Here is a 12,748-nt window from a genome sequence, read left to right on the forward strand (position 1 = left end):
TTCTCTCCTTGACCAGAGTACTCACTAAGGGCCTGTCGGTACAGAGCTAGAATATTGATGTATAAATATTGATGTACAGAAATATTGAGGTAAGAATATAGTGGGATAGAAATATCGATGGAAAAATATCGTGGTCAAGAATATTGATTGTTAGGTAAGTAATATTGATTGCAAAAATATCAAAGTGTTAAATATCATTTACGAAAATATAGTTGTTAAAAATATCGATTTATTATGAATGTTATGTATTTTAGTATTTTGTATGGGAATTGTTTTTATTTTTATGATATGTGTCAAGATTTTAGTAATTAATATTTTTCTTTTAAATACAATTTTGCTGGTTTTAGTTCCATAGCTGGTTGTGGGTTTATAGGGGAATAGGGTGGAAGGAAATGTCATTATATAGATTTTGATTATTATTTATAGTAGTTAATAATTTTTTTTAATTTAATTTTGCGTTTTTAGTTCTGTAGTGGGTTGTGGGTTTATAGGGGAATAGGGTGGGAAGTAATTTAATTATATGAAATGTATTCAATAATTTATATTTATTCATAATTGTTTACTTGTGATGGTATTGAGTTAAATGTGTACATTTATTTATTAATAATTGTTTGAAAATTAGTTGTTAATTAATTCAAATTAATAGATTATTCATTAATGATGGTAATTGTTCAATTAATTATAGGTGTGTCTTGTGGTTTTTATAGGCGTAAATCCTGGGAAGGGTAGGAAGTAATTTATTTTTTATTGATATATCTTTAACTATTTGTTAATTAAGTTGTATTAATTGATTAGTAATTATTCATTGTAATTGTGTAATTAATTTTAGGTGCGTGTTGTGGATATTATAGTGTTAAACACTCTGTACATAATGAATATTTGTCATATTTTTTTAATAATAATATATTTACATTTCAATATTATTCATGTTAATAATGGAAATTAAACGTAATAAAAAAGTTGATGTTTTATTTTTTTATTGGTGTGGTATCCAGCACTTTCCCTACTGTTGCACTCACTGGAGTGGGAATTGTAATTTGTACCCCTCCGCTCTCTAACATTTTCCCTACTGTTGCACTCACAGGAGTGAGAATAGTAATTTCTACCCCTCCGCTATCTAACACTTTCCCTAATGTTGCACTCACTGGAGTGGGAATAGTAATTTTTACCCCTCTGCTAACCAGCACGTTCCCTACTGTTGCACTCACTGGAGTGAGAATGGTAATTTTTATCCCTCCGCTATCCAGTACTTTCCCTGCTGCTGCACTCACTGGAGTGGGAATAGTAATTTTTACCCCTCCGCTATCCAACACTTTCCCTACTGTTGCACTCACATGAGTGGGAAAAGTAATTTTTACCCCTCCGCTATACAGCACTTTTCCTACTGTTGCACTCACTGGAGTGTGAATAGTAATTTTTACCCCTCCACTATCCAGCGCTTCCCCTGCTATTGCACTCACTGGAGTGGGAATAGTAATTTTTACCCCTCCGCTATCCAGCACTTTTCCTACTGTTGCACTCACTGGAGTGGGAATAGTATTTTTTACCCCTTCGCTATCTAACAGTTTTCCTGCTATTGTAATTATAGTGTTGTGAAATGTATGTTTCATTTACTTTTTAATAGTTTAATGTGTTAATTAATTATAGGATGTTTTATTTTATTTTGAATTATTGATATATGCATATGCTTTAATTTTAAATAATTTAAAAAGGTTGTAAATTAAATAAAGATAATATTTAATAAAATGTATTTAAGTAAATATATGTATAAGTACACATTTCTGTGTGTTTATATTTTTTTTAATTAAGTTTATTTGTTATATTTAGTTAAAATATATATTAAATGTAATTTATTTTGTTAAGAATATTCATATTATTTTATATATTTTGTTTGTTATATATTTTTACATCTATATATTTTCTTCATTATTATTGTACTTACTTGTTTAAATATAGGGAGTAGATATTTTTGTATTCAATATTTTTACATCGATATTTTTGTAAACTATAGTTTTTACATCGATATTTAAACATGCAACCGGGCCTGTCATACTCCGATATTTCTGATAGCATGGACACTCCAAGATGGCCCATCTTTACTCTTGCGTCTTGGTTCCCTCACCAGAGACTCACACCACTTGTTTTCCCGTCATTATGACTCAACATGTTGCATCATATGTGTATCTATGTTTACCTAGTCATGGAACCACAATGTGAATACCTAGGAACCCATTAGGATGGCGGGCGGACCGACGTAAAATGGGACCGCCTGCTATAAGGGCGGCGGTCACCTGGGGGCCATGAGGATGTGCCCACCATACTGGAGGGCGCATCCCGCATTTTTAACATTGCGCCGGAGGGGCTGGAAGCACCGTCCACCCCAATGCTAAAAATGCACGTCGCGCAATTCAATGCACATCGTGGCAGGCACCGTGCAGTGCCTGCCTCGTTGTACATTGAAGTACAGGGGGGTACCATAGGTACCTCCATGTGCACCCCCCCACCTCCCAGATTTCCTGGGGGCCTGCAACGGGCCCCTGCAGGAGATTCCTGCATGACTTTCCGTGGCAGAAGCATGTTCCCGCTGCCTTCTTAATATGGATGGAAGTATCTAACAGACACCGCCACCATATAGAACCCTTTTCCGCCAAGTCCACATGTTGACCGGGCTGAAAAGCGGTGGACGGTCTTTCCGTCCGCCGCGTTAGTATTATGGCGGGGGGAAATGGGTCACGGGCGGGGAAGGATGGCATGGCGGTGGCGATCCGCCTGACATCCTAATGGGGCCCCAAGTGTTAGGAATAACCAGTTACGGCTGTCTAGTCAGGTTTCACAGTTTTGTCTATGGTATTGCCCCATTGTGTGGAGCTTCTCACGTGTGAACAAGGCTGTTTACAGCCGAAACGCGTAGCGGAGAAGCCGAATAAACCTTTCCTGAGCAATCATTCAGTTTGTGCCTTGAGAGTACGTTTATCCGTGGATACAGGGATTTGTTGTTGGAATTTTCCTGCTGGTCGCTCTATCGGTGCACGTACCACCTCTCTTGGGCCCTTGGTCACAGTTGGAGCACTTAAAAAAAAGTGAAAGCAATGTATGTCATGAAGATGAAATGTATAGATACCTTGAAGATGCTTTTAATATAGTGGTGTTGTTAGTTCTGACACCCTTAAGGTGTGTCTTCCCTCCAACCCTTCGCCTGTTAGCCTCGTATTTTGCTCATTCCTTTTTGTTGGCGTTAGGACTCTGAGCACTTTACCGCTGCTAACAGTGCTAGAGGGCATGTGCTCCCTCCCCTAAACATGGTTCAGTTAATGTATCCACAATTGGCATATTTAATTTACAGTGCACTACATGTTGCCAAGGCCTGTACATTAAATGCTACTAGTGGGACTGCAGCACTGCTTGTGCCACCCACTCAAATACCCCTTAAACATGCCTCAGTTCTGCCACTGCAGAGCATGTGTGTGCAGTTTACACTACCATGTCGACCTGGGATTTAAAACCCCTTGCCAAGGCTATAACTCCCCTTTCATTACATCTCCATCACCCCTATGGTGGGCCCTAGGTAGTCCGTAGGGCAGGGCGCTATCTAAGTAAAATATATGATAAGTATTTTCATGTTTTATGTGTCCTGGTAGTGAATAACAAACAAACTTGTTTTTCACTACTGTGAGGCCTATCCCTCTCAGGGTAAAATTAGGGCTTCGTTATTACATTTAAAAAAGCTGTAATTTCTAATAGCGAGAAGTTAGCTTTATCATGTTTGGAACCTATGGAATGGTAATAATAAAACCTCTTTACAGGTAAAGTTGAATTTATTGTTACAATTTTGAAAATACTATTTTTAGAAAGGTAAGCATTTTCCTGCTCTTTGCCATTTATTGTCTGCTGCCTGTTTCTGATCACTGGCTGGACTGGGCAACAGCTGGGCTTTGTGTATTTCCTCTAGGCAGCAACACACAAAAGAGGCCTGGGTGTGACTTCATGCATCTTCCTGGGAGGAGCTGGCCACAGCCTCATACTTGGATGTATGACGGTACGACGCGTACCGTCACAACGCGTTCTCTTACAACGCGTTCCTTACAACGCAAGTCGTTACAACGACTTGCGTTGGGGGCGCGGATTTAGAATAGTATAATTTACTATTCTAACACCAGTCCCCGTGGACACTAGGGAAGGTGTTGGAATAGTAAATTTACTATTCTTAATCCTGTAGTGCCCTCCAGCGCAAGTCGTGGTTACGACTTGCGTTGTAACGGACGCGGAGTAAAATCCGCGTGGTAAAGGATGTTTCCCCTCATACTTACACCTGAATAGGCTATGTACTGTCCACACACAAAAGGGCAGCATACCTCCCTATAGTGAGCATGGAGCCAGGGGAGGAAGAAAGGACATCGGTGCACTTCAATAGCCCTTTTTGAATTCACCCCCACTTCAAAGGCATAACTCAGTATAAGTACTGGACCTCTGACCCTACCAGCTCAGTACACTTCTGGCCCTGAACCCACTGTGCCAGGAAGAACTGCAGTGCTTAAGGACTGTCACTCCACTGCTGCTCTGGAAGACTGCTGCTTTGCTGGGTTGCCCTGTTGCCTGTGCTCTCTCTGACTGGGTAAAGACTGGACTTCCATCACTGAACCCAGAGTGACTCCAAGGCACTAGCTGACTAGCCTCCTGTTCTAAGGCTTGGGGGCATCAACGTCTTCCAAACTGCTCCTGCTCCTGGCCCATTAGATGAGGACCCAGGTACTTGCTCCAGCAGAACCAACACATCCTCTGCTGTGATAGCGAAAATGACGCAACGTTGCTGTTGGCATGATTGATTGGTTGCAGGAACAGGGTCGGCCCATTGCACTCTGTACCAGCGCATCGATATTTGAACCTCCACATCTGAGCCCCTGCATCACCACCATTGCAGAAAGACGATTGACATATCCCGCACCTGCATGGAGAAACTCAGTGCATCGGCTTCAGAACCATTGCATCTTGTAATCGGCGCATTGCCTTCGTTGCATGGAGAAAATCAACACATCACCTCAACTGCAGGATCGACATGAGACATCGCTCTGCTGCACTCTGCACCTTCGCTGTTGCGACAAGGATCAGGGTACTTTTCTTCAGCAGGCATTACGGGGTCCCTGTATCCGGCCCATGCTCCACCGTAGTTAGCCTGAACTTTTGACATTGTCTGGTGCAATGTCCCCAATACCTTCAAGAAGACGATGTAAACATTTGAAATACATCAAATACAGTTCTGTTTCTGAACAGTTTCTAAACTTCCGCACACTACTTTACTCGACCTTGTCAGGAAAGCAAATACATTTAGTATAATATGAACATAAACAGACATATGAAGTTAAACGTTGATACACCCATGAAATGTTTACATTCTGACAGTGTCAACTTATCAGTTCTAGCCACAGAAGTTTCATTTCTGGGTGGCGTGGCTAGCAGCCGAGAAAGATGGCTGCTGCCTAGAAGAGCTCTCTCCCATCCACGGCAATTTGGCTGACTTACAGCCGTCCAGATCCGAGTGCGGGGAGTGAAAAGTTGGGGGCCTTGTCATGATGCCCCCACCGGATTTACTACATGCCCGGGTGATGCCCTGAATGCGTCGATGCTGCGAGGTGGGTGCTAGCCCTGCTGCGGCAGAGATCGAATGACGACATCGGCCCGGACTGCCTGAAAGAGGGGCCGGAGTCCTCCCCCTCGTGTTGCCCTCTGTGGTACGGCGGCGGCCCGGCGTGGGACTAAAGTGAGGAGGGGGGAGCCAGTGGAGGTGGCATTGTGTGTTGTGAGGCCCCCCCGTAGTGCAGCGCTGATTCTTCCTCGGCGCCAGAGAGCGCCAAAATTGAGGCCCCGGCTTCTGGGCCTACAACCGGACACTGATCGGGACCCGGGGAGAGGCCGTGGTGGAGTGTGGTGGCTCCCGGACGTCCGCCCCCCACCCAGTCCCCCGGTACTACTAACGGACATCCGGCGGATTGATGTTGGGAAAGTGAGGAGCCAGTGGAGGCGAAATCGGGCCTCCCAATCTGAAGGGCATATGATGGTGCCACGTCGCAAGGGACTGCCGAAATCGAGCCCCCCGGCCTGTAAGGCCGGTGCAGCATATGGAAGGAGGCCGCCGCAGTGCCCCCTGCGGAGAAGCAGAGATCTACAGGGAGTTTCGGGTGAGGGGGAAGGAGACCAGTGAAAGCAGCGTCGGGTGTGCCCCCCCTCTCCCCGGACCCCCAGAAGTGTGGAGCCTGGTGTGCTGAGGCGCCGGAGGGCGCGTAAATCGAAGTCCAGACCTCTGGGCCTATACAACAGAGCCTGAGGGGTCCGGAGGAAATAGCTGCGGTGAGGTGAGGCAGCTCTGGGACCCCTGGTTCCCCTTGATGTTTAGCGGCCAGCCAGCAGATCGCCAAGTGGGGGAATAGAGCCAGCAAAAAGGTAACCGTGTTGCCCACTGGGATGCATTATCGTAGGGTTCGCTGCAACTGGGTGTAGCCCAACTTGAAGCCCCGGCCTCTGGACCTGCATGAACTTCCAAGGGGAGGCTGAGAAGACGGTCATCGCGGTGCAAGGACACGACACTGGCGTGAATCGGGGGCACCTCGAGGAGAGTGAGAGATCTCAGACAGTCAATTCTGTAATTGTGGGGCGGAGGTGCGGAGCAACTAGATCACGCACGGAGAGATAACAGTCCTGAGTGGCATACGTTAATGCAAGCCGGCCTACCGTCTGTGCGGGTTCTGGAGCCTCGCTAAAAATGGCGACTGGGGGCAGGGGGTCAAGGACCAACGCCCAGAAACAACTAGCAAAATTTGCCTGGGCTAATGGAGGAGAAAAGGGAGATTCACCAAGATCCGATAAAGAGGGACCAGGTGTGGTGCAATCGCAAGGAACGGAGCCGACTGTTCATGATGTTATGGCGGCAATAGGTGGGGTGCGCACCTCCGTAGACTCAGTTACAGCAGAGGTCTCACAACTTAGAGCTGACTTCAGATAAATGGATTGAAAGGTGAAGGAGCTGAAGATTGTGACTAACGCCCTACAGACAGACACCTCAGACCTACAGAGCCAGATGTTAGACATGCAGAAAAGGCAGGACAGGATGGCGCAACAGCTGGACGATTACGAAGGTGGGGCCCGCCGCAACAACATCCGCATCCTGGATGTCCCGGAACGGACAGAGGGGCAAGCTGCGGACCTATATGTGGAGGAATTAATCACTAAGTATCTGAAGCCGAAGACGCTGTCTAGCTACTTCTCTATTGAACGAGCTCATAGAGTGCCGAGAGGTCGGCCTAAACCAGGTGCGCCCCCGAGGCCACTGATTCCCAGAGTATTTAACTATCGGGATAGGGATATAATACTTCAAACATCTAGATCTGGTCCCCCACTGAAGATTGACAACTACGAGGTGACTTTCTTCCCTGACTTCACGGCTAAGGTCCAGGCGCAGAGGCGAAGTTTCCAAGCGGTGAAACGGGAATTGAGAGACCGAGAAGTGAAATATGCGATGTTCTTCCCAGCGCGGCTGAGAGTGGAATCGGATGGCAAATCGTAGTTCTTTGATTCGCCGGAGGCAGTCTGGGACTGGATGGAGGGATGGCAGACTGTGGACAATCGGAGAAGAAATCGCCCCGGCAAACCGGGAGCGCAAAAAGACACTCGATCAGACGCAGCAGCCGCGGAGGCAACAATGGAGTCTAGCAGACTGGAGGAACAGGACTAATCCGATTGTATGCTGTACTGTGAGATCTGCCTCTGCACCAGATGTACAAGTAAAGGGTCTGGAGGGGGGGAGTGATGGGGGTCTTATGACCTAGTACTGCTTTTCTTATTTTGTTTAATGCGACACTCGGGGTAAATGATGTGAAGTATTTGTTGAATAGACTGATGTGATATGATGTTGCTTGATCTCAACTAGTGCAAGGATGGCTGTGGATGTAAACGACAAGTTTAATGTAGCAGTGGGGGGGGGGGGGGGGGGGTTGGTTCCCTCTGCATTTTTAGCACGTTCAGGGGTGCGAGAGGCACTCTGCCATGTTTGGGGATGGGCAGTTTAGAATCCACAGGCAGGGTAGCAGGGTGAGGGGAGGTATGGGTCATTGGGGGGGCGAAGAGGGTTGGGGGGAGAATTGTTGTTGCCATAATTTTGATCAAAGTGTATGGATCTCTGCCACAAGACTGAAGGACAGACTTTGTTGCGATTACGAAGAGGTATATTGGGTTTTTTCTTATAGTTCATGTTTGGTTGACAGACTCATAGCTGGTGCTAATCCCGTTGTCTGTATGATGCTTAAGATGCTATTGACCTTGTTTCCCACCTACCTTGCACTGTTTGTATCATTACTCAATGGTAGCTGACCGCGAATCAGTGCTCTTTGTCCTCACCTGGAATGTTAATGGGCTAGGAGATAAAATTAAGAGAGGGATAGTTCAACAATACCTAAAACGACAGTCTCCAGACCTAGTTCTCTTGCAGGAAATCCACCTATCGAAGAATCCAGGTAGGATTCGTCGATTTGAGGAGGTACAAAAAGCTTAACAATTGGCGCATGGTGAAGCCTTTCGATATTTGCAAATTAGACATGCTTTGATGGCGGCGTTTCCTAACTGTGTAGATATACCGGAGTCCTCTCCCTTGGAGGATCGGTTATTAGATGGACAGCTGCACACCAAGGCGATCTCCCTTACATATAGGAAGATTAGCAATAATATGCCTTCGTACAACTTAAGGAAAAATGGGAAAGAGACCTAGGGGAGATCGAGGATGAGGATTGGAGGCAAGCGTTGATGTCTCCCAGAGAGGCTGCCTTACACTTAGGTACCGCCTTATTCTGCAAAGTATCTTGCATCGCTCCTACCTGACTGGGATTACTCTAGCAAAGATTGGGTCTAGGCCAGACGACTTGTGCTTTAAGGGATGTAAGCAGACGGCTAGCTTTTATCATATGATTTGGGAATGCCCGTTGGTACGTGGTCGATGGGATAGAATGGCAACACATATGCAATCTGCCCTGGAAAAGACAATTACCCTGATGCCACGACTGGGCCTGCTAAACATATGGGAGACGATGGACCTTACGGAGACGGAACAACAATTTGCAATGCTGGGATTCACACTATTTAAGAGAGAAATTGCTAGGGGATAATTACAAGCCCTTCACAGAAAAGGAAAATGAACAGCTGTCTCTCACTCTTCTCTATGACAAGTTAGGCTCATTTAATTGCGGAGTGTGTGAGTCAGAGAACCCTGCCTGTGAAGCTTTTATCTGCAGAGGATATGTGTAGGTATGTGGCTCTCACCCAGGCCCCTGAAAACAATGCACAAACATACAGCTGTCGATTTTTTGAAATTATAGGCTATTTATTATATGTAATCAGCTGAAAAAGCTTATGTATCACAATGATGGAAAATACTGATGCAATCTCCGAAGTCATAATGTAGAATAAATTAACAATAGAAAAACTAATTGAATTTTATATCACACATCCCTACTCTCTGAAATGAATTGGCCTAAGCTGTACCTAACACATATATCTACATTATTATCAGCATCATTGTTATGCAGTTTGTGAATGATTAATGCTATCCAAAACTATTTTATGCCAAGCCATGCACTATACGTAGAAAGCAACCAGGCCTGCAGTCTGACCACTTCTCTCCTGCATTTTCCATAAAGAAACAGTCTACGTGTCCCCCCTTAGAAATTCTTAGGCCTCTTTATACATTTCTCCCGGATGAATCTCTATCGAGTGGGAAGAGGGAGTTGTGCAGTCTTTCATATCTGCAATACAGAAAGAACAATGCCTCAGTCAGTGACACGTCTGAAAGGCAAGTAAATGTATCAAAACATGCTTCCTTTCACTTTTACTCTTTTTTAGGCCAGAAGCTTTTTATTATTGCTCTCCGCACATTGCTCTCTGGACTGCAAAATGGAAGATTTCTCCACACTGCATTTCTGTTATTTTTGTGAGAGCAACAGAATCCTAACCTGCTTCAAAAATAATATGGCAATTTCACATATTCAGTTAGTTATTTTCAGCATTAAATGATTTAGTTTTCTAGGCCCTAATCGTTGCACATTCATGTCCTAAAGAGTTAGGGGCTTATTCACAAGCACCTTTCAGCACATTTCCACTGCCAGAGCATCACTTTTGTGAGACTCAGGAGGTGCAAATTAGAACATCATGTTTACGAAGACATGCAAAACCACTTTGCCTGGCTTTTGATTGCCTTGTAGATATGGGGTAGGACAAAGCAAATAAGCCGCTGCGTTGTCTTACATTGCATTAAAGAGGCATTCCTTTGGCGTTGTGGTGGGTGTTCCCACAAAAACACCCAGGGATTTTCAATCCTTCCCAGATTTACAAGGAATTGTAAACCTAGGAATGCATCAAAAGCCTACGCCTCCCCCAGAGAGGCATAACGAGGAAAAATAACTTTATTTCTCCTCTTTTTTCCTCTTTCTATATGTGGTGCATTCTGCAGCACACAGAGAAGAAGGAAACAGCTCCAATTATTGTTTTTGTGTAGGAAGGTGTTCCGCAGTAAGTAAAATAATCCCTTGCAGTAGTTGCCCTGATGCAGGCAAGGAAAATGACCCCTTTGACTGATGTTGGTGTAGTAAAATACAGCAATTATTAGGGATCAGTGGGCCCCTGAGGGCTCTGCGCCCTGGTACTGCGGCGCCTGCTGCACCAATGGTAGCTACGCCCCTGATCCCTTGTACCACACCAGTGAGCCTACTCAATAACAGCTTATGGCAAGGTCATAGAGAGCTGCTGCGTCTTCTGTTAGGAAGTAAGAAATGTCAAGAATGAGCGAGCCTCCTCCCCCCCCCTAAATTATTTAGAAGAACATCGTCAACTGATCATCCTGGAGCAGGAAATTGTCAATATCCTCCACATGCTAATTTACTGTCCAATTTTATTTTATGCTGAAATAGTCAAACATCTTGCTTGTTCTCACGGTTGTCAACATTACCCGACTTCAAATGTATTCGCAGTGAAAACGTCATCCACCCCTATTCAGTGATTGGCTCAGGTCACTGCACTGCACTGTGAGAGGACTTATACATGGTTCAGTACTGAGACATCAGAACAGACCTAGCCCTGTCGATGTTTCCTCACTGGGATATGAGGGCATGGCGCAGGTCAAAATAAAGATGCTGAAATGCTGAAATTGGTGGTGAGAAAGCCGACCATGAAAGACACCATTAAATAAGTGTAGAATGACCGCTCTCCAAATGTTTGAACTCGGGGTTATCCGTACACGGTGGAAGTCTAAGAAAGAGGAGCGCCGATGCTTCTCACCTCACAGGCACCTCATGTATTCCCCTGTGATTTCTATGCCCCTTTTGTCAGTCTCCACACTCCCTTACCATACTATCATATCTTCGTACCAGCTGTGGTTAGCTGTCTCACTTCATCAGCCCTAGGTAGCTTTCCTTGCAGGATATATCAATCTGCCCTTGTCATGACCTTCAGGATGTGGACACAATATAGAAGTAATGGTCACTAGTGTTGTTGCTCGTCTTGCAAGTGTGGATGGGATGAGGTAGAGGGGCTAAGGATGAGATTGATGTGCACAGAGTGCTGAGGCAGCACCAGCTGTCTGCTTGAATACACACGAGGAGTAAAATGTAGCACAGTACATGGCAGGAAGGAGACTGAGAAGTGGGCACACAACAACCATACTTAAATTTTTCTAGAGAAAGCACGTTCAGTTGTTCAACTTCAACTCAGACACTGATTAAGAGTTTGGCGAACGTGTGTTTACTGCCTGCCAAATTCTGAGGAGTCCAAAGGCCCAGCGGATATCTCTAGCACTGACAGAAACCACTTCTTATCAATGGGTTGTAAGTGTGACGGACGGGCCCATTAACATGATGGAGTCACAAGGCAAACTTACAATGTTTTTTTATTTCATTTTCCAAAAGAAATACCCAAAGTGGGACTTTCTTTTGGAAAATAAAATAACAATGTCCCCTTCAACATGGGAATTTCTTCAATGGATGGCGACATTTTGCAATTTTCACTGCTCCTGGACCATCAGTTTTTACCTGTCCATGATAGTGAAAACAGACCACATGTTTGCCCATTCTAGGTTTTGCGGGCTGCACATAGCCAAACCTCTGATAGCCCTTATTCTGTCAGAGGTTTATGTCAGTGGACTACAACATAATGAAGGTTTGCCTGTCTGTACATCAAGCTGGCAGACCTGCATTTTCTGCCAACATCTAAATCTGGCTCTAAGGGGCCGATTGCGATGGTGGGAATTCCGCCACCGCTGGGCCGGCGGTGAGGACCGCCGGCCCGGCGGTGGCGGAATTCCCACCATCACCCTTAGAATTCCCACCGCCAAATTAGGATGGCGGTGGGAAGGGGAGAGGTACCTCGGCAGATGGAAAGACCGTCTGCCGTGGTCCCGCAAGGCAGGCCTTTTCGGCCCGCCTTGCGGGACCAGGTACAAGGGGTCTTTGGAGGCGGTGCTCTGCAGGCACTGCTATGGGCATTATGATACCTGTTTTTTGAAGGCGGAGTTCCCACCGCAAAAAGTCGGGCGGGAAATGCCTTTGGGGGCCCGTTGCGGGCCCCCATGGGGTTGGGGTGCTGCACATGGGCGGTACCTATGGTACCCCCCTACATTTGCATGTACAAGGTGGCAGGCACCGCACGGTGCCTGCCATGTTGTACATGCAAATGTAAGACATGTATTTTTACATTGTGGCGGGTGCTACCACCCGTCACA

This window comes from Lissotriton helveticus, chromosome 6 (genome assembly GCF_964261635.1).
Source record: "Lissotriton helveticus chromosome 6, aLisHel1.1, whole genome shotgun sequence".
Taxonomy (NCBI): Eukaryota; Metazoa; Chordata; class Amphibia; order Caudata; family Salamandridae; genus Lissotriton; species Lissotriton helveticus.